The 26,789-nt window shown below is 34.8% G+C and overlaps 2 pseudogenes; both read left to right on the forward strand.

Moving 5' to 3' along the window:
• The first annotated feature begins 7,751 nt into the window (after window positions 1–7,751).
• Window positions 7,752–8,854, forward strand: LOC141425734 (olfactory receptor 8J3-like; annotated as a pseudogene).
• Window positions 8,855–24,036: 15,182 nt separating this feature from the next.
• Window positions 24,037–24,985, forward strand: LOC109701680 (olfactory receptor 8J3-like; annotated as a pseudogene).
• The last annotated feature ends 1,804 nt before the right edge of the window (window positions 24,986–26,789 follow it).

The following is a 26,789-nucleotide window of genomic DNA, read 5'->3' on the forward strand; positions in this document are numbered from 1 at the left end:
TCCTTAATATTTAGTTTCACAGTGGATCTATGTCTTTGTTTAATAACTGTGTCAGATTAATGAGAACTGCGAAAAGTAGAACTATTTTAAAAGCTTAAATTTTTCTCTTTATTTGGATAAAACATTTCCTCTTATGTCACCTGTATGTATTGTCCTCCACTTCAAGAATAAATAAATATTGTAGACTGATTGATAATAAAAGTCCCCAGTGATGTCTATAATCATATTATAACACATAGTATTTATAACTAAGAAAATTCGTACCAAATTTGTGGTTGAACTTAGACTTGCAGGATTTAGAATAAGTCTCAACTAGTTAAAATGGAGCAAATTAAACCATGTAATTATTAATATGTATTTTACAGCAGTCATTGGGTATTAAAGTTAAATGAGGTTATTCCATGAAGAATGTGTCAGCTACACATGATGCAAGAAAGAAATAATATGTGACAATTAACATGACATGAAATTTTGTTTTCAAAACTCTAGGGTATGAAGAAAACGAAACATGTCACAACAGAATGAGGTTTTCAATCAAATTATGATAACATTATATATATATCAAGAATATTTTGGATACCTAAAAAGAGTTTTTATTAGAAACTGCAAAAAGGGTTAGAAAATTCTATGTCTTCTAATATATTCTTATGCTATAGCACACTTTGGTATTTACAGACTCCTAATTCACTGATTTCAGATTGAAAATGCAGCAATAAGCAAGTTATTTGGCAATATACTAGAATGGCATTATTACTTTTAAAATATATAATGATGATTACACAGGCTAAAGATAAGTAGATACACTAAATGGTTAATTGTGTTTTTATTGATGTGTCTTTTGTCTCTATCCTTATATGTAGTGACATGTACTCCATGTTAACAAAATGTTTATTTCACATTTCTAAAATCTCTAAAATCTCTAATATTCCTGCAATGCATAACTCCAGTTCTTGTCTCGTATCTTGATTCACACAGAAAAACATTCTCTCTTGATGAATTTTCTCAAAGAATTCAAATTTTCTGCAATGGAAGGCATTGTGGCATTGAGATGTTGAGGATTGATAGGTAAATACAGGAAACTTACCTCTTTCAGTAAGCCTCCAAGGGATTCATCCTGGAATTTAGTCCCATGGAGTTGAGATCAAGGTGCAATTTTAACAGGCTTGTCTTAGTTAGACATCAAATTTTAGTATCATTTTTAATAACAACTGCCATGGATAACTTGTGAGAAGAGAAAGGCCTATACCTATCCTCATTGTATAAAGTCAAGTTGTTTCGTGTATAGCTTTAGGCTGCTTCTTTATAGTAGGGAAAAGATCCAGAACAGTCAAGACAATCCTAACAAAAACAATATTCAGAAAACTCAGAGTACTGTTTTCAAGACTGACAATCAACAAACCTACAGTACATAAGATAATGCTGCATTAAAAATATAGATAAACAAGTCAATATAAAGGAATAGAAATTCCAAAATACATGCACATATGTCTGTTTAATTATCAAATAAGACATTCAGATAATTAAATAATATGCAATATAGGAGTATCTGTTTCATTACATGGATCTCTTTCTTGTTTCACTGGCCTGCAAAAACTGTATCCAGAAAAATACATGCTAACTCATGTTACTCACAGTTTTATTCAAAATAGTAAAAAATGAAACTATTTACTTTTATCAAACAATAAACTCATGAATTTTTGTATTCATAAAGCCGTACTACTCAGCAGTAACATCAAAAGAACTATCTATATATTCAGAAATATGATTGAATATCAATAGTACTAACCCAAAATACCCCATATTATTCTTTTTTAAAGAGGTCCTAAAATAAATAATCTACAGTAATAAAAATCATGTCAATTGTTGCCTCAGAGATGATAGGAGGAATTTCCTGCAAAAAGAAAGTTGAAAATATTTTAATGTGATAGAAATACTATAGTGAGGAATATATGCTAGATATTTTTACTGTAATCTTAATTTTTTGACTACAAAGTAATGACCCTTTTATTTACTTTTCCAGATTTTTTGAGTTATAATTGCTAAATAAAAATTGTTTATATGAAAGACATATGTAATGTTGTTGTTATTGGAAATTTGACATGGTTATCTACCTAGGTCCTTGACTATGGACAAAGAAGAATTTAGGCAATACACTACAATGTGTGCAGGTGATATGAAAGGTTTTTAGGAAAGGAGAACATTTTCAATAGACTGAAATCAGGTCATCTCTACAGCAAGAATGAGAATGACAATTACTTTTACCCTGGCACCCATTTTTAATTGAAGGTGGAGGGGCTTGGAATTTAATCCCCTCCACCTTCATGATAGTGCATATCATTATCTCTAGGAATTCCCCAGGAGGCTGAAGTCACTGGTTCAATTAAAGATCTATTGTTTTAGAAACTGATGTATCTTGTGACATCCCACGACCATGGTGGGCTATTTGATCTTAACAGAGGCTGTTAAAGTATGACCCTTTTATTTACTTTCAGATTTTTGAGTTATAGTTGTTAAGTAAAAATTGTATAAATGTAAGATGTACATGGTATTGTGATACACTGCGTGAAATGTTTACTCTGATCAAGATAATTCACATATCCATCACCTCACATAGTTAATGTGTGCTTGTGTGTGTGTGTGTGTGTGTGTGTGTGTGTGTGTCTAGTGAGGAAATTTAATGTCTACTTTGTTAGCATAAGTTTATGACTCAGTATCGTTAACTACAGTCAGCATGCTGGAATTAGCTCTCCGGAATTATTTCATCCACCATTACTGGAACATTGTACTTGTACTCTTCTATTAACATCTCTGAATTTTCCCCATCCACCATATTGTGACCACCATTCCACTCTGATTCTCTGAATTAACATTTATGACACTAAAGTGTGACCATGAAACAAAATTTGACCCTTTTAATATTAGTTTTATTTTTCCTCTCAGAAGCTTTCCTCAAGTTTCTATATAAAAACAAACATTTTAAGGCTAAAATTTGTGCTGATAGCTTGCTTAATAAACTTACAACTGTATATAGCTTCCAATATTTCATTGTATTGAATAATGACCTTATGAAGATTTTATTTATATACTTTTATTACTTATATTAGTTCTATAGAATAGATTTCCAAAAGCAGGTTTTGTACCTAGTGAATATACTATCTTTTCAACTGCTTGGTGTATAAACTGAGAGTTTGAAAATAATTATGATTCTTAGTTCATGGCACATTATCATGGTTCTGCCTGCAAAGTCCCTTTCTTAATTTATTTTTGAGTCTTTATTTTGATGTAATTGTGTTCACTCCCAAATTTTTATGTTTATACTCTAGCCCTAGTACCTCAGCATGTGAATCTATTTGGAAATTGGGCCTTTAACTAAGTTAAAACGAGCTAATTTAACTGGGCATGTATCCAATAAATCTGGTGTCCTTAAAGGAAGAGGAGATTAAAACAGAGAGATGGAGACACACTCAACACATATACTGACCAGAAGCAAGCACATCAGGGTACTGTGAGAAGGCTGCCCTTTCTAAGCCTGAGAATAAAGCAAAGCTGCAGACACCTTAGTCTTGGACTTGTAATCCAGAAAACAATGATGAAATAAATTTTCATCACTGAGCTATTCTTTTGTGGTATTTTCTTATGGCAGCTCTCAAACCCTAATAAAACTTTGTCTTTATTTCCTTATTCAGTCATAACCACCCCATCAGGCAGCCACACCAGAGTGTTTAATGCGACTGTGTCAGGTTCTTATGTTCTTACAGAGTATACATTACTGTGCGATGTGCGTGCATTCACTTTGTATAAGTGTCATCATTCCATGTATCTACTTCTAGCTCTAAATGAAATCTTACAGGAGACAGTATTAATATATATGTATATTATATAAAATAATATGTATAAATTAATAAGCTCTATATACACAAAGTAGCATATGAGCCCACTTTAACTAATTGCCTCTTTTTAAGCCCGATTTCCAAGTACATTCACAGTCTCAGGTAATAGGGATTGGGATTTAAATATATAAACTTGGGAGTCAACATTATTTGGATCATCAAAATATAATGTATTCATATATATGCATATCATTTTCTAAATATATCTATAACACGTTGAATGTATAACATGTGCATAGCCAAAATATCTGGTATTTACAAAATACTATCGTTCACCAGGAAATTTATAGAAATCTCCAAAAATAACATAAAGGTTTTGTTTTTTCAGTAGTTTTTGGTTCTTCTGCACTTGTCACAATGGAAGTTTAAACAAAGTATAAAGGAATAGTTTGTTATATGAGAGGTTTTTTTGGAGGAGATAGCCTTCTTTTAACATTCATTTCATCCCATTCTGATTCTGTTTGAAGTAAAAGGGAATAAACATCCAACAGAGATGACAACATAACAAACACTTTCCTTATAGTTTGTTCTCATTTGATTAGAAAAAAAATCAGCTCCCGGGTGTTAAGTATTACATTTTTTAATCAATAATCTCTGACTGGAAATGAGGTGATGCCTTGACAGACACACTTTAATCACTTAAATGTTATGGACTTGAACTCAGTTCAATACCACAGGCTGAGACTGCAACAAAGAGGTCTCAAAATATGTCTAAATGAGTTCCTAGAGGTAATCCTTGTCAAGGAACAGCTCCCACGTGGCATACTCTGCAAGGGTGTAGCATATGTATGGATCCTAGGCACAAACGCTTCAAAGTTAGGGTCTCATAGGTGTATAGAGGCATATCAGCTCTCAGTGCTTCAGCCATGAAGAGATTCTCACTAAGAACATGAAGCCATTAGAGATGGGTAGAAAATATTCATCTGGTGTTTGTATAAGGGCCTCAAAAATTCCACATCGTGTCCTAAATGACTCGCTCTACTTTGATTTTGGAAGACCAAGGGTTACTTATAATCAAATAATACAATATGTACCCTAACATTTAATTATAAGATTTTAACTATTTTTTCTAGTAATATGAGGTCTTATTAGACCATTTATTTATGTTTCCAAATTGGAAATGTCATCTGTCTCATGTATTGAGTAAATCATAACACTATTGATACAATTGATTTTTGCTTAGTGAGAATACTTATGTCTTGATTGTGTTGTTGCTATATTAGCCAAGATGAAAATTTTATACTTTTAGCATTTCACTTATTAAATAAAAGTGAATACAAAACTACCTAAATTAAAAATCATGTCCATCCTTGAGAATATAACCATAGATAACAAATTTTCTCTGGAAAATTATCACTTAAATCTAAAGATAGCTGGACATGGACATCCCATCCATGCTTGTAATACCAGCATTCAGGAGAACAAGTCAAGGGGACGGCAAAGTCAAGGCCAACCTGGGATACGTAGTGAGCTATATAGTGAGAACCTGAAAAAAAATCTGATGGCATAAACGTATGTAATTAATGCAATAATGGAACACATTTGGTTAAACCATCTATCTTACAGTAAAATAAATCTGCTAACATTTCAGTTGATAATACATTTTAAAAAAGTATTTTCCATATAAGGAGAGGAATTTGCATAAGCAGGTAGACTTCAACTATAGAAGATTCTTGGATTGACATGGCAAAAATTGCCAGACATTTTAAAGGGAATAAAAGCCAGTGTTATTTGCCTTAGTTCAATTCACTTAAAATGGAATGTTCAAAAATGAATTTATCTTTGCTTTATTTTGTTTTGTTGAGGTATGGTCTCACAGTTTAACCTAGGCTTGTCTAAAATTCACAATCCTCCTGCCTCCACCTCCACACTACTGGGATTACAGGTTTGTACCACCATGCCTGACACTTTCTTTTTATTCTACCTTAAACCAGAATCCCTAAACTAATAAAGTTGACTATCCATGGAAAATGAAATAAATTGAATGAGGAACATATTAAAAATTTTTAATAAATTTTTAATTTTTAAATTAAAGGAAGAGAAACTTGAAATAAATGAAAAATATTCTCATTGCTTAGAATGAAGTTTTTCAAGCACCCATGAAAATACCAATGTACTCTGGATTATAATATTTGATTGCCAAATGTTTAATAAGTATTTTATGAGTACACAAAATTTAATATGTTAAAAACATCATTTTGATCACTTTGAACACTCACAGCTGGTCATATTATTGACCTATCTTAAAATTTCTTCACAGTTTACTATTAATTTATAAGAAAACCCAAATATTTATTATGTACTGTGTGGTCTGATTTTACTAAACCTCTCATTCTCATTATAATCCAGTCATGCTCTCCTCCACTAACCTCCCCTTTTCTACTCATAAATATCTTAAATATTTTATTGTTTGCCTCAAAGCAACATATTCACACATATTCCTTGTTGCTTAGAATTCTGGAAGGTTCTTCCTGTTACTCATTAAATATTTGGGTGCGTCTTTTTCTTTAGGTTTCAATTCAAATGTGACATTTTCAGAAAGGATTTCTCTACCATCCCATGTAGAATTATGCTCCTCAGTTATCTTTGTACCTCCGTGTTTAATTTACTCATAGTGTTTAATGTGCTCGGAAATTATCTTGTTTATATGTTTCTTTAACAGACATTTATAAATGGGACAAGTGATTTATGGGAAGCTTGAACATTATTTGGCACAGAGTAAAAATTCAATAGTTTTATGGTTAATGAATAAGTACAAATATGTTTTAATGTGTGTGTTCTGGAAAAAAGTGCATTAGATTTTCAATAATGCTGTAATTAATTTCATTTTATTTCTCTGCTTCACTTTACATTGTTGCTTCCTTCATTTTTTGTCCAACGGCAGATAAAGATTCTATTTTTTTGGTTCTATTTTGTCCTTTTTAAAAGGAGAAAAGGTGCCAACAGCTCTGAGCTTTTACTTCTCAGTTGAGATAATGTTGACTTTCTGGAATTTTAGATTAGGGTTTATGATGTGACTTCCTTGGGTAATGTGCTATCAATGTGACAATTGAATGTGGCTTAAGTTGGGGCAAGTAACCATTATTATAATACACAACTCTAGGGAAATATTTAACCATATTTAAATAATATGTGGTCCTATGGCAAAGGTATGCATTGTAATTATCATAAAACTACCCAAAATAAACCAGACTTTATTATAATAATGACAAAAATTTAAACATTTAAAAGTTAAATTAAAAGATTAACTGAAATCAAATGTAGACATATTTTTAAATTATGAAAAATAGTACTATACTATTTGATAAGTAATATTATGATTGGAAAGTGCAATGGAAGGAATATGCTCATGTAGAAGAGGACAAAGACTAAGAGTAGAAGGGTAGGAAGCAGTATACAGTAAAGAAAACTGACAAGAAATTATAAAATGATAAAACTTTTACTAATACAATTTTTAAAGACTAAAAAGAGAATTAGCAGCCTGAAAATAGATCTAAGGACATATCGTCATGTATTTTTTCTGAGTTAACAAAATGAGAACTGAAAATGCAAAACAGCTGAATAGACATGGGTGGTAGATTATGGAAGCTAAAGTCATTGAAAATAAAAGTTGTGCTAGGATAGAAGGTAAAAATGAGTCCGGAGACTGTCTGGAATCATCTGTTCTTTAGGCAGAAAGCCACAAAGTTCAGATCAGGAAATTGTCAAAATACTTTGTATTATTTGCTACTAAGCAATTCCTCTTCTTTTCTGACACTTAATAAGTCCCAAAATATGAATCACATCTCCAAATGTTTGCAAGGAAAGAACATATCTATAATACAATATGACTGATGATTTTCCTCACTCTGCACTATTGCAAGTCTGTTTATGAGACCTAGAAATTTGCTTTAATAACCCAGTTACATTAACATGTAATTCAAGAACATCCTGCCTTTCCCATCTATGGAATCTTATAAATTCCTTAGAGTTTGCAATCACTTCTTTTCTTCCCCATACAGATGAATTTCCAGCTCCTACATGGCTTCAGGAAATATCACCCATGTCACTGAGTTCATTCTCACAGGCATTTCAGACTGTCCAGAGCTGCAGATTCCCCTTTTCTTTGTTTTCCTGGTCATCTATGGGGTGACTGCCGCAGGAAACTTGGGCATCATCACCCTCATCAGTGTTGACTCTCGGCTTCAAACCCCCATGTAGTTTTTCCTGCGACATTTGGCCATCATCAACCTTGGCAACTCTACAGTCATTGTCCCTAAAATGCTGATTAACTTCTTAGTGACTAAAATACCACCTCATACTATGAATGTGCCATCCAGCTGGGAGGATTCCTGGTTTTCATTGTAGCAGAGATCTTTATTCTGGCCGTGATGGCCTATGACCGCTATGTGGCCATTTGCAATCCCCTGCTGTACATAGTGGTGGTGTCTCAACAGATTTGTCTTCTTCTGGTGTCCCTCACTTACCTTTATGGCTTTTCTACAGCTGCTGTTGTTTCATCTTGTGTATTTTCTGTGTCCTACTGCTCTTCCAAAGTCATCAATCATTTTTACTGTGATAATGTCCCATTGTTAGCATTGTCCTGCTCTGATACTTACTTTCCACAAACTTTTGTCTTTATATCTGCAGCTACGAATTTGTTTTTGTCTATGATTATAGTTCTGGTGTCATATTTCAACATTCTTTTGTCTATTCTAAGGATACAGTCATCAGAAGGAAGGAGAAAAGCATTTTCTTCTTGTGCTTCACGTATGATGGCTGTCACAGTTTTCTAGGGTACTTTGCTGCATGTATTTGCAGCCTCAAACCAACCACTCACTAGATACTGATAAATTGGCATCCATGTTTTACACACTAGTGATTCCTGTGCTGAATCCCAGATCTACAGCCTGAGGAATAAGGACATGAAGGATGCCTTAAAGAGATTCATGGCAAAACCCTGCTATTCTCTCAAGCTGATGTAATGTTCAAATCCTACAAGTAAATCCAGAAGTGGTTAAGATTACCTGCCATTTTGTAATAAAAAGAAAATTTAGGTGACTGGCTTACAGGTTTAAAGGCAATCCTGGGAAATATGAGGAGCTAAGGTTTGAAGAGCACTGGATTCAAAGAATAAACTGAAGCTCCTTCAATTATAAGGGAAACAGAAACATATATGCTACTCATTATCTTTACTCAGGAGTACTCTGTTGACCGCTTTGAAAGAAATGTTTCCACGATCCAAGAAAGAAATATGATTTTTTTTAATAAAGTTAAAGAACTTCTAATGAAGTAAAAATATATGGACATAAGAAGTAAAGATGATTTTTTTTAACTCTGGCTTTCTTTTTCTCTTGTTGTTTACTCATGATTTATTGAATATAGTGGATCACTACATTTTGAAAAACTATAAAAAGAGATAATTAAAATTCTTTTTATAGCTCAGTTATTTAATATAAACTGAAAGTTATATTTAAAACACACCTCTTGAGCCAGGCACTGGTGGCTCATGCCTGCAATCCTAGATTGCAGAGATCAGGAAGATCTTGGTTCAAAGCCAGCCCGGGCAAATACCTCATGAGACCCTATGTAGAAAAAACTCAACACAAAATAGGGCTGGTGGAGTGGCTCAAGGTGTAGGCCCTGAGTTCAAGCCCCAGTACTGCAAAAATAATAAATAAATAAATAAATTCTTAGGGCAGCGAGCAGTGCTGCTCAAATGATAGAGTGCTTGCCTAGCAAGAATGAAAAATATGTCTTTCCTAATATTTTTTGAATGAATAACTGAATACAAAAAATGATTTTGTATTGTGATGGCTTAAGGACAAGTCTCCCATCCGAGTACTAACCCAGCCCGACCCTACTTAGCTTCCAAAATCAGACACAATTGAGCACATTCATGGACTTCATATACCTATATAAAACAGAACTAGAAAACATCTTGCAATTGCTTTAAGTAGGGTGGGCAGGGACTGAGGGGGAGAGATGATGGAGGCAATGTAACCAATATACAATATAATTGTAGTCAGAATTGTCACTATGAAACCCCCTCTGTATCATGAATATATCCAAATAAAAATTTATATAAAAAATAATAGGCCTGAAATTATTTCAGTCCAATCAATGTATAAGTTTTCAATAAAAATATTTTAAATTTTTGGGTAATTTTAATGACATCACAAAATAAAATCTATTTTCATAATAGATTTTATTTATAAGCTTAGTAGATTCTATAAAGATATTTCTTTCACCTTACTCTACATGTCATTCTTCTTTAGTTTGTGAAAAAAAAGTCTCATACTGTATGGTTTATTTCCAGGGGCATAATTTACATAATTACAGGAAAACTTTGTTATTTTTTAAAATTTTGTTCTTTTCTGATAGTCCTTAATTTGCTGCATGACTTTGAAAATATAGGAATGAACAGGTCATACTTTAGAATTATCAAATCACAATCATAAGATAAAGTCCATAAAGCCATTTTTAAAACACTCATAGGATATTCTGGCATGGAACTTAAGAATGAATCTTGTGAAATATCAAAGAACTTCACTGGAAAAGATATGTATTTTCACAATACTCCTGAGTCAGTAACAATATGAAGCTATATTTTAAGTATTAGCACTAAATCTTTGCTCATAATAATTATGATGTAAGAAAAAGAATGCAATACTACATGAGAAAATTAGACTTAGAGACTCAGAAAAATTATGATGGGGGACCTTCCAAGCTGCCTTACTGAGGACATATTCAGTCTAATTTGTAGGCCAATTTTTCTTCCCATTGCTAGAGCCACATTCATTCCCATTTTATTTTGCATTATGCTTTCATCTTTATTTTGAGGCAGGGTTTCACTATTTAGCCCAAATATGCCTCAATTGTTCTATTTGCACTTTCATCTTAATATGCATGTTTGCATATAATGTTTCATGAAATTTTATAAAATATTCATTCAAAAAGAACTTTCTGTATAAAATGACAAACTTGGCTTCCATTGAATTACTTCTCTAATTAAATTGTTCATTGAAATATGGAATACATTACCACAAGTTAAAGAAAAAAATTGTTGCATCATGCTGTTCGTATTTTAAGGTATATTGATGGTCCACAATGGTAATTTTCAGATTTAGAAAGTTGTGTTGCATAAGCATATATTGATCCAATGAAATATATTGGATTCTATTGTGTCTATTATGCATTGATGACAACTTCTTATTTGAATTTTCAAGTCAAATCAGTTAAATACAGTAACTATTTCTCAACTGAGAAAGCACTTGCTAATCCAATGTTATAAAAAATTAATACAGTACTACTTATATGTATCTAGTACTCTGAAGAATTCTTAAATACTGTTATTTTATTTGAATCCTGAAGTAAAGAGAAAGGTTAGATTACTCCTTTTGCAATGATATAGTTGAATTAAGCCTATGTTTCTGTAGTTCACGTTTAAAAATTTTATGCTGTATATAATACTAACAATAGTATGAGTGCAGGTTTATTGGAAAACAACTTTTCTCAATATCTTTCTTTATCTTAGCTTCCTCAACTAAAAAAAATGAGTAAATATTACCCATTTCTGTCTTTTACCTCCTCACTTCTGTGGAGAACCATAAGTGAGATTCATCCACTACTCTCATTTGCTGCTAGCATTTAAAAAAAAGTATTATATGTTAAAAAATAAAGTGAATGCCTCCAGTAAAGGATACACTATAAATTTATCATTTCTATGAATATATACATAACACCATTACTATTGAATGTAGAAAGCATGGATATAAAAATTATTATTTATTAAGGATAGTAAAATATTATGTAAAAAAGTATAGGTACACAATGGTAATCCAAAGAAATATCATTCACTGTTAAAAAGCTTCTGGGAGAAGATATGGCCAAAGTAGCATCAAGAATGAAAATGCTAATAGGAATGGGCTATGACCAAAGAGAATGAGATGGAATACAGAGGTGCAATACCTGAGGATATCACGGATTTGATGTGCTCTGCTCTCTGTCTTCCATGTATTCATATGCTAAAAATTTCATAAGTACCAAAAATTATCGTAAATACATAAGAGCTTCCTATTCTAGTGGAAACCAGTATGGCAAAAGAAGTTTGTGGTATTTCGGAAGTGTAAGTAGGACTTATTAACCATAGAAGGAAGGGAAGACTTAGAAAGAAACATATCAGACAGAAAATTCCACCAATGCTTAGTGCCTTCTGCTGTCCACCAGAGAATGACACTATTCACTGTGACCCACCCTGAGCCTACAATATATGAGTATGGTTCATAGAAAAGGAAGGTAGAAAAAAGTCCTAGACCACAGTCAAATACTGAAAATAGAAATATTATGAAAAACTAATAATCAAAGCTTTATGTGCCCCATTGTAACCATAGTTCTCATACAAAGAATCTGTTTATAATCTATGATTTTTTTTAATTGTACTGAGGTTTGAACTCAGGGCCTCATTCTTCCCAGTCAGGGGCTCTACCATTTGAACCACTCCACCTGCCCTATAACTTGTGAATTTTTGCATATCAAAATACTTAATTAAAATAAATAATAAAGGATGGGAGCATGGTTCAAATGGCAGAGCAACTACCTAGTAATCAGGAGGCCCTGAGTTCAAACCCTTGCATCACTTAATGATAATAATAACAGAAGTACCAAATATGACATGGATTAATGTGTAGCTATTATAAATTTAATAGAATCACCAAATATTTCTGCTAGTGTGATAAGTAATTCATAGTTTTTCATTGTCTAATCAAAAAAATTCATTTATTTCTTAACCTAAGTCAAAATATTTTTTCACTTTAACTAAATTTCATACATAAGATAATTGAGCCTTAGAGAAGATTAAATAAATTACTAGTCTTCCAGCTAGTAATGGAAAATGCTGAGATTCACACCAGAAGTTTGACTGAGAAGCCTGAACACTACCCCAGAGTGCATCAAAACAAGATGTGTTTTCATTTCAGAAAACTGAGCCCAACTTAAACATTTGCAGAATATGTATGTAATTAATAGTACTATGGATTTTAAAGCAGCTGGATAAATTTGAGATCATCTGCATAATTATCTGTGAAGAACAACTGGTAGAATTTTTATAATGATTGCGGTAGATCGATGAGAATTCCCAACTTCACAAGTTTTAGTACCCTAGTCCTGTCTCCACTTACTGAGATCTTTTTAAAATCCCTCCCTGAAAAACTTTGTAGTCAACAGTGCATATGTTCTGCATACATTAAACTTGTTTATGAGTATTTATTCTTTCTGATGTTATTTTGAGACTGTTTCCTTGATTCCTAATATGCAGAATATTTTGTTGTCTTCTCTTCAACAAAATTGGAGAAGAGGGCAGAACAGGTTCTGCCTGGAAGCAAGGAAGGGTAGGAAAGATGGAAGGAACAGGGCACAGTAGGGAGAGATGGCCCAAACAATGTGTGCATAGATGAATAAATGAATAAATAAACCAAAAAAAATTCAGTTCAGTAAATGGGCTCTGACTGACACAGAGAATACTGGAGAGGTGTATGGATGAATTCCTAAGGGACAGCCTTGTCAAGGAACAACTCCCAGGTGACATCCTTCCCAAGGAGGTAACAGGCAATGTGTGGATCCTGTAGTCAGCTGTGCTTCAGTGATTGCATCTCAAAGGTTTATAAGAGCCACAAGAGTTCTCACTGCAGCCATCTGGATATTTTCACTAAGAACATGATGCTTATTCTTTATTAGAGGTGTGTAAAAAATATTCTTTATTTTTTATAATAATCCTTAAAATATCTAAAAACAGTCTTAAATCACTACTTCACTTCTAGTTTTTGGAAATCACTGGGAATTACCTATTATCAAGTAACAAAATGCCTAAGCTAAAATTTGTTTCCAAGTTGTGTAAGTGTTTTCAGGAGTACAATATGTCAAACATGATCCAGCTGTTCATGTTTCCAAATTAAAGCTGACATCATGGTGTTTCATAGACTTGAGTAAATTTTACCAGTACAGAAGTAATGGGTATTTGCTCAGAGAGTATATCATAGTTTTACTAATGCTCTTTTATCTCAAATGAAAACTTCATTTTAGCTGGATAACTTGTGAAAAAAAGTGGAGACACTTTTCAAATATGTATTGAATATGTATTCAAATGTATGGTTATAAATTAGAAAAAGAAGTCTTGAAAGAGATGAAACACTCTCATTAAGATTGAATTTCTCAAGCACCCCACCAACATGTGTGACTTAAGTTCTAACTCAACTAATTCATAAGCACTTGAAGCACAGTTCATTGACAGCTTCACTTTGATTCCTCCATCTTAAGTCATATCCTGTAATATTCAAAATGTCATTCAAATTCACCCAATTGCCACTGGCAACTCTCAAAAGTCTTTCTTAATGTACTGCATCTGCTATTTCCTCATATATCTCCCATGTAATTCATCAGATGAATTACCTTGAGTTTTTCTTCTTTTTGCTCCCAGTCATTCAAATTTACCAGTTCTCTTTATCCCCAGCTTCTGCACTTTGGCTAAAGCCAACATAATCTTGAAAATCCCATTATATTCATCTAGGTTTTTGTGTTTTTATATTACACTTATGTTCTTCCCCAAGCTTTTCCTAGTCTTTACCATTGATTTTCTTCTCAAAGTCTTGTGTAATAATTTTACAACTTAAAGCTTATCATAGTACTCATCTATCTTTATAATTCACATAAAATGAAATCCAAGCCAGGCACATTGGTTCTTACATATGATCACAACTACTTGGGAGGCAGAGATCAGGAGGACTAGGGTTCCAGCTTGGGCAAAAGTTAGAGAGATCTCCAACTTAAAAGAACAAGTCAGGGATGGTGGTACATGTCTGTAATGCCAGCAACACAGGAGCTTAAGTAGGGGATCATGGTCCCAGGCTGGCCTACCCAAAAAGCAAGAACATATCTAAAAATAACTTAAAGCAAAAATGAAAGACAAGAGGTATGGAGGTGTCTCTCAAATTGTAGAACACTTGCCTAACCATCGTAAAATCCTGAGTTCAAATCTTCATACTGCCCGCCCCAAAAAAATACAGGACAAATAGATACTATCATGTCTGCTGTCTGCTTTTACTAATTATTTACTTCCTCTTCATAATCCATACTTCCCAATCCCCAAGAAAGTTTTAAAAACTTAAGTTCTCTGCATTATTTTCCATGTGAAAACAGCATTTTTCACTTTTTGGCTATTGCATAGAATCCTGGAATGGATTTTGTGCAATTTTGTAAATAGCTGGTTGATTCAAGTACTTTTGATTTTAATTTGAAGGTCACCTTCTCAGAGAGGTCTTCCCTAATGTCAGCTGTGAAATCATTCTCCCAGCTTATCTTAATGTATCTTCTTGTTTCTGTGTAATTGACCCATTACAATCCACAGTTATCTCGCTTGCATGTTTCTTTAACAGATTTTGGCTGTTCTGTAACTGGAATAGCAGGTCCATGAAGGACAGATAATTTATCCGAAGCTGGAGCATTCTGTGCCACAGAGTAGAAATTGAAAATATATGTACTTAAGAAATAAATAGAGATTCCAAGATGGCGGCTAGAGGTAGGAAGCAGAAAGCGACCCTCCTATAGTGAAATCTTGGAGAGACGCTGGAGACACACTTTGCAGGCATAATCACTGAGAAAAGGCATAATTTTGACCCCTCCACATCTCCAGCCAGCGCAGAGAATCTCCACTTCACGTTAAACAGAGAAACGAGGAGGGCCCCCAGGGCCGCCAGGGGCCGGCGCCCATACGGCTTGGGAAGACGCAGACCAGGTGAGCTTTGCAGTACCGCAGTACTCCCACAGACAAGCCTGGGCCAGAGCAGCATAGCCCCCTGGACACTGACCTCCACCCAGGAAAAAAAGAGAAACTGAGTAATAAGCAATAAGAACAGTTAAGACACGCTGGAAAGAGGGTGGGGCGCCCTGAGCGCTGAAGATTTGGGGAAGGGAATCCTTCCCGGGACTGTAAATAAACAAGCCGGGCGGGCCAGAGAGCCTCTGGTGGGAGCGGGGCGCGCCAGCAACCAGGAGCAGGGACGCTTGTGAGAGTGGAGGAGAGAGAAAAACTCCTCAGGAGAGGGGGGAAGACCCACTTCCCACGTGAACTGTAAATAAACATGGCGTCCGGCAGGAGCAGCAGCACTGCCCAGTAAGCAGGAGCAGAAAAGCTTCTGAAACTGGCAGTGGGAGGAAAACTTCAGAAGATAGGGGGGAAGACCCACCTCCCACATGAACTGTAAATAAACACGCAGGCCTGACAACTCAGGGGCAGTGTCACCTTTCCCAGTGCTTGGAAAGGGGAAAGCCTGTAGCAGAGGCTCCCGCACAGGAGAACTCTGAGCAAACAAAGCCTGTGGGACCAGGTGAGTGCTAGCTCACCCCAGAGATCTGCATAAATAACACCGCCAGCTACAGGCTGAGAGCAGCAGGCAGGCAAGACACAGTTGCAGATACCACTCTCAGAACTGCCTCCAGACTCTTTTTTTTCTTTTTCTCCTTACCTTTGATGAGAGAACAACCGAATTACACCTGCAAGCTGAAAAACTTACTGAAACTGTATTGCATTTGAACTTGGGACACTTGGTGGGGCTTTGTGTGTGTGTGTGTGTGTGTGTGTGTGTGTGTGTGTGTGTGTGTGTAGTTTTGTTCTACTTTATGCATCCCCTTTGATGAGACAACTACACAACAACATCTGAGGCACCAACTCCAGGACTGGAGATTGAGATGGTCACCCAGATTATTAAGACTGAAACTGCATTGCATATAAACTTGGAAGTTTTTTGGTTTTTTTTTTTTTTAATTTTCTATTTTCAATTTTATTTTAATTCAATTTTATATATAGATATTTCTTTCATTTACTTATTTTTTATTTTTTTATCTTTGATTTTCAATCCTCTCTCTGTCTCTCTAATGTCTGTTCAGCTTACTGTCTATTAGTACACTAACACTCCCTGTTTATACCTTTGAAACTCTCTTGTCTGATACCTTGTTCTGCTTTCTCCCTCTTGTCTGTATATTTGTTTTCCCCTTTCCTTTAACTTCTTGCTTTCCATCTCAGCTCACCCTTCCATTCTAAATATTACCACTGTTATTATTACAAGCTAGAAAACACTTAATTGCACACAGTGCAGGGACAGTAACAACACCAAAGACAATGACAGGAAGACAGAAAAAACAGGGAAACCAGTTTCCCCACAGCAAAAAATTAGTACAGGAACCAGAGGGGAATGAAGAGAACAGAAACTCAGATCCAAACTCCAACAAAATGAAGATAAACTATGACAAAGGACCCAATGAAGCCCACAAGAATAATTTAAAAGAAGACATACTACAGGTACTCAATGAGAATTTTATAGAGATGATACTGGACAGGGTCAACCAAAATGTACAGGAGACACTCAAGAAATTCCAAGACAATAAAAATAGAGAATTTGAAAAAGCAAAAGAAGAAATAAAGGAAACCATAGAAGCACTGTATAAACACCAAAGTGAAAGAGAGAACACAATGAATAAATGGATAAATGAACTCAGGACAAAAATAGACAACAATAAAGAAGAAAACAGCCAGGATATGGAAAACCTCAGAAAAAAGAACGAAACAGAACTGCAAAACAAAATGGAAGGCCAATCCAGCAGAATAGAACAAACAGAAGACAGAATCTCAGAACTTGAAGATGAAATGGTAATTAAAGGAAAAACCGAAGAACTATTAATTAAACAACTCAAGACTTGTGAAAAGAAAATGCAAGAACTCACTGACTCCATCAAAAGACCAAACTTGAGAATCATGGGCATCGAAGAAGGAGAAGAGGTGCAAGCGAAGGGAATGCGTAATATATTCAACAAAATAATAACGGAAAATTTCCCAAATCTAGAGAAAGATATTCCCATACAGATGCAAGAGGTCTCCAGGACACCAAACAGACCAGATCAAAATAGAACTACCCCATGACATATCATCATTAAAACAACAAGTTCAGAAACTAAGGAAAGAATATTGAAGGCTGTAAGAGAGAAAAAACAAGTAACATACAAAGGTAAACCCATCAAAATCACAGCAGACTTCTCAACAGAAACATTAAAAGCAAGAAGAGCGTGGGGTGAGATCTTCCGGGCACTGAATGAAAATAACTTTAACCCCAGGATACTCTACCCAGCAAAGCTATCATTCAAAATAGATGGAGCAATAAAAGTCTTCCATGATAAGCAGAAACTAAAACAATATGTGACCACAAAGCCACCATTACAAAAGATTCTGCAAGGGATCCTGCACACAGAAAGTGACACCCAACTTAACCATGAAAAGGCAGGCAGCACCAAACCACAGGATAAGAAAAAGCAAGACAGAAGAGAGTAACATCAAGTTAGGTACACACAATCAACCCTTCAAACAACTAAGACAACTAAATGGCAGGAATCTCCACATACCTATCAGTACTAACGCTTAATGTTAATGGACTTAATTCACCCATCAAAAGACACCGTTTGACAAAATGGATTAAAAAAGAAGATCCAACAATTTGTTGCTTACAGGAGACTCATCTCACTGACAGAAATAAGCATCTGCTTAGGATGAAAGGCTGGAAGAAGATTTACCAAGCCAATGGCCCCCCAAAACAGGCAGGAGTAGCAATACTTGTCTCTGACAAAGTAGACTTCAAACCTACATTGATCAAATGAGATAAAGAAGGACATTCCATACTAATAAAAGGGGAAATAGACCAAAAGGAAATAACAATCATCAATCTGTATGCACCCAATGTCAACGCACCCAATTTCATCAAACATACCCTGAAAGACCTAAAAGCATATAAAATGCCAACACAGTGGTTGTGGGAGACTTTAACACCCCATTGTCATCAATAGATAGGTCATCCAAACAAAAACTCAATAAAGAAATCCAAGATCTAAAATATGCAATAGATCAAATGGACCTAGTAGATGTCTACAGAACATTTCATCCAACCTCTACACAATATACATTCTTCTCAGCAGCCCATGAAACCTTCTCCAAAATAGATCATATCCTAGGGCACAAAGCAAGTCTCAGCAAATATAAGAAAATAGAAATAATACCGTGCATACTATCTGACCGCAATGCAGTAAAAGTAGAACTCCACAACAAAAGTAAAGACAAAAAACATGCAAACAGCTGGAAACTAAATAACTCATTACTTAATGAAGAGTGGATCATCGATGCAATAAAAGAGGAAATTAAAGAGTTCCTGGAAGTCAATGAAAATGAAAACACAGCCTACCAGAATCTATGGGACACAGCTAAGGCAGTGTTGAGAGGAAAGTTTATAGCCATGAGTGCATATATTAAAAAGATTGAAAGATCCCAAATCAATGACCTAATGATACATCTCAAACTCCTAGAAAAACAAGAGCAAGCAAATCCCAAAACAAATAGAAGGAGAGAAATAATAAAAATAAGAGCTGAAATCAACGAAATAGAAACCAAAAAAACCATACAAAGAATTATGAAACAAAAAGTTGGTTCTTTGAAAAAACAAACAAGATCGATAGACCTCTGGCAAATTTGACTAAAATGAGGAAAGAAAAAACCCAAATTAGTAGAATTAGGAATGCAAAAGGAGAGATAACAACAAACACCATGGAAGTCCAGGAAATCATCAGAGACTACTTTGAGAACCTATATTCAAATAAATTTGAAAATCTAAAAGAAGTGGACAGATTTCTAGATACATATGATCATCCAAAACTGAACCAAGAGGAAATTAATCACCTGAATAGACCTATAACACAAACTGAAATTGAAGCAGCAATCAAGAGTCTCCCCAAAAAGAAAAGTCCAGGACCTGATGGATTCTCTGCTGAATTCTATCAGACCTTTAAAGAAGAACTGATACCAACCCTCCTTAAACTGTTCCACGAAATAGAAAGGGAAGGAAAACTGCCAAACACATTTTATGAAGCCAGTATTACACTTATCCCAAAACCAGGCAAAGACACCTCCAAAAAGGAGAACTATAGGCCAATCTCCTTAATGAACATTGATGCAAAAATCCTCAACAAAATAATGGCAAACCGAATTCAGCAACACATCAAAAAGATTATTCACCATGACCAAGTAGGCTTCATCCCAGGGATGCAGGGGTGGTTCAACATACGAAAATCAATAAACATAATAAACCACATTAACAGAAGCAAAGACAAAAACCACTTGGTCATCTCAATAGATGCAAAAAAAGCCTTTGATAAGATCCAACACCATTTCATGATAAAAGCTCTAAGAAAACTAGGAATAGAAGGAAAGTTCCTCAACATTATAAAAGCTATATATGACAAACCTACAGCCAGCACTATACTTAACGGAGAAAAACTGAAACCATTCCCTCTAAAATCAGGAACCAGACAAGGATGCCCACTATCTCCACTCCTATTCAACATAGTACTGGAATTCCTAGCCAGAGCAATTAGGCAAGAAGAAGGAATAAAAGGAATACAAATCGGTAAAGAAACTGTCAAAATATCCCTATTTGCAGACGACATGATCCTATACCTTAAAGACCCAAAAAACTCTACTCAGAAGCTTCTAGACATCATCAATAGCTATAGCAAGGTAGCAGGATATAAAATCAACATAGAAAAATCATTAGCATTTCTATACACTAACAATGAGCAAACTGAAAAAGAATGTATGAAAACAATTCCATTTATAATAGCCTCAAAAAAAATCAAATACCTAGGTGTAAACCTAACAAAAGATGTGAAAGACCTCTACAAGGAAAACTATAAACTTCTGAAGAAAGAGATTGAGGAAGACTATAGAAAATGGAGAGATCTCCCATGCTCATGGATTGGTAGAATCAACATAGTAAAAATGTCAATACTCCCAAAAGTAATCTACATGTTTAATGCAATTCCCATCAAAATTCCAATGACATTCATTAAAGAGATTGAAAAATCTACTGTTAAATTTATATGGAAACACAAGAGGCCACGAATAGCCAAGGCAATACTCAGTCAAAAGAACAATGCAGGAGGTATCACAATACCTGACTTCAAACTATATTACAAAGGAATAACAATAAAAACAGCATGGTACTGGCACAAAAACAGACATGAAGACCAGTGGAACAGAATAGAGGACCCAGATATGAAGGCACACAACTATAACCAACTTGTCTTTGACAAAGGAGCTCAAAATATACGATGGAGAAATAGCAGCCTCTTCAACAAAAACTGCTGGGAAAACTGGTTAGCAGTCTGCAAAAAACTGAAAACTAGATCCATGTATATCACCCTATACTAAGATTAACTCAAAATGGATCAAACTCTTAAGCTGATACAGGAAAGAGTAGGAAATACTCTGGAGTTAGTAGGTATAGGTAAGAACTTTCTCAATGAAACCCCAGCAGCACAGCAACTAAGAGATAGCATAGATAAATGGGACCTCATAAAACTAAAAAGCTTCTGTTCATCAAAAGAAATGGTCTCTAAACTGAAGAGAACACCCACAGAGTGGGAGAAAATATTTGCCAACTATACATCAGACAAAGGACTGATAACCAGAATATATAGGGAACTTAAAAAACTAAATTCTCCCAAAACTAATGAACCAATAAAGAAATGGGCACGGGAACTAAACAGAACTTTCTCAAAAGAAGAAATTCAAATGGCCAGAAAACACATGAAAAAATGCTCACCATCTCTAGCAATAAAGGAAATGCAAATTAAAACCACGCTAAGATTCCACCTCACCCCTGTTAGAATAGCCATCATCAGCAACACCACCAACAACAGGTGTTGGCGAGGATGTGGGGAAAAAGGAACCCTCTTGCACTGTTGGTGGGAATGTAGACTAGTACAACCACTCTGGAAAAAAATTTGGAGGCTACTTAAAAAGCTGGACATCGATCTACCATTTGATCCAGCAATACCACTCTTGGGGATATACCCAAAAGACTGTTACTCCAGAGGCACCTGCACATCCATGTTTATTGCGGCACTATTCACAATAGCCAAGTTATGGAAACAGCCAAGATGCCCCAGCACTGACGAATGGATTAAGAAAATGTGGTATCTATACACAATGGAATTTTATGCAGCCATGAAGAAGAACGAAATGTTATCATTCGCTGGTAAATGGATGGAATTGGAGAACATCATTCTGAGTGAGGTTAGCCTGGCCCAAAAGACCAAGAATTGTATGTTCTCCCTTATATGTGGACATTAGATCAAGGGCAAACACAACAAGGGGATTGGACTATGAGCACATGATAAAAGCGAGAGCACACAAGGAAGGGGTGAGGATAGGTAAGACACCTAAAAAACTAGCTAGCATTTGTTGCCCTTAATGCAGAGAAACTAAAGCAGATACCTTAAAGCAACTGAGGCCAATAGGAAAAGGGGAACAGGTACTAGAGAAAAGGTTAGATCAAAAAGCATTAACCTAGAAGGTAACACCCATGCACAGGAAATCAATGTGAGTCAATGCCCTGTATAGCTATCCTTATCTCAACCAGCAAAAACCCTTGTTCTTTCCTATTATTGCTTATACTCTCTCTACAACAAAATTAGAAATAAGGGCAAAATAGTTTCTGCTGGGTATTGAGGGGGTGGGGGGAGAGGGAGGGGGCGGAGTGGGTGGTAAGGGAGGGGGTGGGGGCAGGGGGGAGATATGAACCAAGCCTTGTATGCACATATGAATAATAAAAGAAAAATGAAAAAAAAAAGAAATAAATAAGAATATCACTAAAAGAAATCAAGGGATTGACTAATAGCAGTTGTCAAATACTAACTTTTAGCAGATGTTCAAAACTGCTATGATATAGTTTAGTCTCATTTCTCTGATTCTTTTCATATAATTTCGTCATTCCTTTTTCACTACAATTTTCAGGGTTTTTTTCTTTTTACTCTACACTTGTAAGAGTGAGAGAAAACATCCAAAGCACTGGGTTTTTACTGCTCAGATATTTACGGCAGTATAATTTTGACCTTCAAAATTAAGTTCAAATTTTAGAATAAAAGCTTATCACAGGACTTCTTGGCCTAGGTGCCTTAGTCAATTGTGACTACAAGGGATTATAATATGCTCAGTTAGTGGAAAGCAATCTTTAATAACATGAATAATCACAGGAATATATTTAACAACATTAAAATAGCATGTGATTCTATAGCAAACATGAAATTTATCAAAAAAATGTAAAATATGTATTTTTCTATTACAACAAAATGGAAAAATGTGTGAAAAGATAAAATGTCCAATTAAGAGAAAACACACTTTATAAAATATATAAATACTCCTAACCATATTTTAGAAATTAAATTATAATTGAAATAATGCAATAGAGGGCAGAAGATGTGGCTCAATCGTAGAGCACCTGCCTCCCAAGAATGAGGCCCTAAGTTCAGACCTCAGTACTACAATATCAACAACAATAACAATAATAAAAATGAAAAAATATAAAGCTTGTGGGACAAAAAGAAAAAGGTGTAATCAGAAAGGTGAGGTAAGAAACAGTATCCAGTAAATAACGTCCAGAAATTACAAATACGATAAAATTTTAAGTGACATAATTTTTTTTGAGAAACAGCATTGAAGATGTTTTGCTACACATTTTTCTTGCTTTTAATCAAATGGCAAACATAAAAAAGAAAGTATTTAGCAGATATGAATGGTTGAATACACAAGTTTAATATACATCTAACACAAGTTATAGAGAGCAGAATAAAGACAATTGGTCTGGATAGCACCTAGAATCTTCTATTATCAAGGAAATGTCAGATTAAGCAGTTGAAAAGATTCCTTGATATATTTGTGACTTTAAATTCATCTTTTCTCTTATTCCGTAAAGAAGTCATAAGATATGAACCTTGGTTTCAAAGGTTTGCAAGCTAGATTGAAATGAGACAAACACACAAAAGATTTTAGGCTGCTGGGATGGTAAATGTAGTTTACCATTTTTTTCTTTTACTCTATGGAAACAATTGCAAATTTTACTTATTAGTTCTAGAAATTTTGGCTTAAATAAAATAAGTGAACAAAAATAAAACATAATTCCAGAAAATGTCATCCTAGGAATTGGCCTTGCCCTGTAAGTTGCAGAACTAGAAAACACTTCCTTTAAACTATAACCATGTCTTCATTTCTTCCCCAAATAGAAAAACTTGTAGTTCCTACATGGCTTCAGGAAATATCACCCATGTCACTGAGTTCATTCTCACAGGCATTTCAGACCGTCCAGAGCTGCAGATTCCCCTTTTCTTTGTTTTCCTGGTCATCTATGGGGTGACTGCCACAGGAAACCTGGGCATCATCACCCTCACCAGTGTCAACTCTCAGCTTCAAACTCCCATGTACTTTTTCCTGAGACATTTGGCCATGATCAACCTTGGCACCTCTACAGTCATAGCCCCTAAAATGCTGATTAACTTCATAGTGACTAAAAATACCACCTCATACTATGAATGTGCCACCCAGCTGGGAGGATTCCTGTTTTTTATTGTAGCTGAGGTTTACATGCTGGCCGTGATGGCCTATGACCGCTATGTAGCCATTTGCAACCCTCTGATGTACATGGTGGTGGTGTCTCGACGGATCTGCCTTCTTCTCATGTCCCTCACATACCTCTATAGCTTTTCTACATCTATTGTTGTTACATTTTGTGTATTCTCTGTGTCTTATTGCTCTTCCAATATCATCAACCACTTTTATTGTGATAATTTACCTCTGTTAGCATTGTCTTGCACTGATACTTACATTCCAGAAATAACAGTCTTTATATCTGCAGGTACAAATATGGTTTTTTTCTATGAGTATAGTTATAGTGTCATATTTCGACATTGTTTTGTCTATTCTAAGGATACAGTCATCAGAAGGAAGGAGAAAAGCATTTTCTACCTGTGCTTCACATATGATGGCTGTCACAGTTTTCTACGGTACTTTGCTATTTATGTATTTGCAGCCTCAAACCAATCACTCACTAGATACTGATAAACTGGCATCCGTGTTTTACACACTGGTGATTCCTATGGTGAATCCCATGATCTACAGCCTGAGGAATAAGGACGTGAAGGCTGCCTTAAAGAGACTCATGGCAAATCCTTTCTGTTCCCTTAAACTGATGTAATGTTAGAATCCTACAGAGGTAAATGAAGAGATGGTTACAATTGTCTTCTATTAGCTAATAAAAAGAAAAGATAAGTGGTTGACTTGTCTACTTCCATCTGTAGGAAAGCAATAGGAGTTATGATTTGAGGGGCATTGAATTAAAATGTAAAGTGAAACTCTGAGTTTTGAGAGTAACATAGAAACAAAGATCCATTAACCAACTTTTCTAAGGGGGAGGCAGGTAGCCAATTTCCCAGGAGGAAGAAATATTTCTAGGAGTAAAAAAAGGTATAAGTTAAATAGAATGTTAGAGGAATTCCTTTGGAGCAAAAAGACCATGGAAAAGAAAAGTCTCTGTGTTTTATTCTCCAACTTACTGAGTCTACTTCACCACAGTGGATCACTGCCATCTTGAAAACTTTAATTTTCTGTCTCTTTTCATGAATATAATATTTTTGGGGACAGGGTATTTAGCCTAGGCTGGCCTTGAATTCACAACACTCTCTCTCACCCTCCTGAGTTCTGGGATTACAGTCATGTGCCAAAATACATATCTTCATATCTGAAAAATTTTAGAGGACACGTTTTGTAACGTGATGTCAAACTATGAGTTATGGTCATCCAACTCTTTCAGATTTTGTTGCTTTCCTCTTAGTTTGTTTGTCTGTATGTTCACTGGTAAAAGGTTGTTCTTTAATACCCTGAGACTGCCAAGCCTATACTCTTTGACTCCAGTGTGTCTAGTTGGCTACTGTGTTATGATGCTATGCTAAACCTGTGTGTGATTCATCTGCCAGGCTGTTGAATACCTCAACCATCATTGTAATCTCACACCATTTATAAATTCGACCTTCCCAAGAATACCCATTGAAGTCAGTTTTATTTATTTACTTTTTTCTGGAGCTACATTTCATCATTTATTGAAATTTCTGTTTAGAAGTCACCTTGTGTTTATTTCCATGAGTGGCTTTTTTATTTTCATTACTATCATTTACAATGATAAACCCATGTTACTATATATGTTACTAACAGTAAATATATGTAGATTGTCGATGTTTTGTAGGTCACCATTGATTTTACAGAAATTAATTATTTCCAAACCCAATGACTTTTAAAAAGTTACATTCAAATCAAATTTTAGCAAAAAAACCTTACAACCTCATAGTTGAGCAATCACATTCTTAGGTGTTCACCCAATTGATTTGATTTATCCAACATTAAAATCCATGTTTGTATGTATACAGCAACTATATTAATAATCACTAAACACTGAAAGCAGCCAAATTCTTTCAACAGATATGAATTATTATGGTGGTAATAATTCAGCGATAAGAGTCAGTGAGGTATTTATTAAGAAAAACAAAAAAAATCACTTGAATGAATACTGCTAAATGAAAAAATACAGTCTGAAAAGCATATATTATTCTACTTTTATGACACAGTATGATAGGAAACTAAAGATGGTAAATAAATAAATCATTTTCAGAGGATCGACAAAGAGATGTGGACAGGAGTGTGTAAACAGAAGCACCTGTGAGTTTTTCCCACAGTAAAACTGTCCAATATGACGCTATAATAGTGGATACATGGCTCTAAACCTTTTTCACTAATCACAAAGCTTTACAGGACAAAAAGTAAGTTTTAATGAATGAAAATTTTAAAATAAATCATTTGACTATTTGAGGAAAATTTAAAAGAATATGATGAAACAATCTACTCTATTAAAAATGTGTAAAAACATTGGAAAGAGTAGCATGTGTAAGGTTAAAGGCAAAACGAACTGTGTATAACACCAAAGTATAGCTAAAAGTTCTTTCTCATAA

This window comes from Castor canadensis, chromosome 1 (assembly GCF_047511655.1).
Source record: "Castor canadensis chromosome 1, mCasCan1.hap1v2, whole genome shotgun sequence".
In the NCBI taxonomy this organism is placed as follows: domain Eukaryota; kingdom Metazoa; phylum Chordata; class Mammalia; order Rodentia; family Castoridae; genus Castor; species Castor canadensis.